Genomic DNA, 1271 nt, shown 5'->3' with positions numbered 1-1271 from the left:
TCACGAATCTTGTTACAGATCGTCGGCTCACAATCCGCGTGCTCTCGCGCCCTGCGTGCCCTAAATCATCTCTCATGTTGGCATGTTTAATGCAGCACAGTAGTAACATGCACATGATTTTGGATATATTATAAACACGTATGCATCGTTCCAATCTTTGATCCCCAGAAAAAAGTACGGTGCAGGTTCCAAACAGGCCCCATATATTTACACTTTCATGTGGCTACATCATTATAAGAAATGTTCCAAAGCTTAGCCACCTCTTTTGCATATGAGCTTTGGCAAAGAGTGATCTCATTATCTTTGCCCTGTTAGCAATTTAAGAGAGGTGCCACTAGCAGAGAAATGTTCGTTCGTTTTTTCTTTTGTTTGAGAAAATAATGCTCGTTCGTTCGTGCACACACCCAGGTGCATGCATGCACACACCGTGGCTTAGCCTGGGGTGCGGCGCACGAAAGAGATGCATGCATGACGCACCATGCACCATGCGTCGACGTCGCATTGGTGCGATACGGATGAACGTACCGTTCATTCAGCTTCAGGACGAGGACGTTTCCGGATCAGTCGCCTCGTGTTTGCATGGATTAGTTTAGTTTAACACAAGTTTTTTGTTTTTTGAGGCAAAGCTTAACCCAAGTTTACTCCCCTTGGACCCTGAATTCCTAGTCTCTGGCCCTCTTTATTCCGGGCCCACGGATCACATGAGCATTGAGACCCACCTGTCCGGTTGTGTTCCGGTTTCAAGTCACCCCGTGACCCGGTCCACCGCCGCATTGACGTCGCTGCCCCCTAGTTACTGGTCAAATCTCTATTCCTAACTAGAAGAATGCCCGTGCATTGCAACGGGGCCACATTAACTTTAAGAGTTTAATATTACGACATTGGCGACCTTTTTTACCATCAAATCCTCACACACACAGACACACACTCTCCCTCCCTCTTCCTCACTCTCTATCCCCCTCTCCCTCTCTCTCTAACACACACGTATCCATTTTATTGGGTACGGGACCATAATCCATCTATTTCACACATACACGCTAATGCATAACAATATGGATTATGTGTATTATATTTGCCACCAGAACTGAGGGAATTAATTTCATGAAAATCGATCAGCCAAAGCTCCAAGAATACGTGGAGGAGGTGGCTCGGGTCGGCGTCGGCGCCGTCCAGCGCGGGCCACGGGCCCGCTTCCAAGTGCACGTGCAATGCACGTCTTCACAAATATTATAACCAGATGTGAGAAATCACATGCATAGAAAAGACATTCT

The sequence above is a fragment of the Triticum dicoccoides genome, chromosome 7B, assembly GCF_002162155.2.
Source record: "Triticum dicoccoides isolate Atlit2015 ecotype Zavitan chromosome 7B, WEW_v2.0, whole genome shotgun sequence".
NCBI classification, from domain to species: Eukaryota; Viridiplantae; Streptophyta; class Magnoliopsida; order Poales; family Poaceae; genus Triticum; species Triticum dicoccoides.
This window is presented reverse-complemented; position numbering follows the sequence as displayed.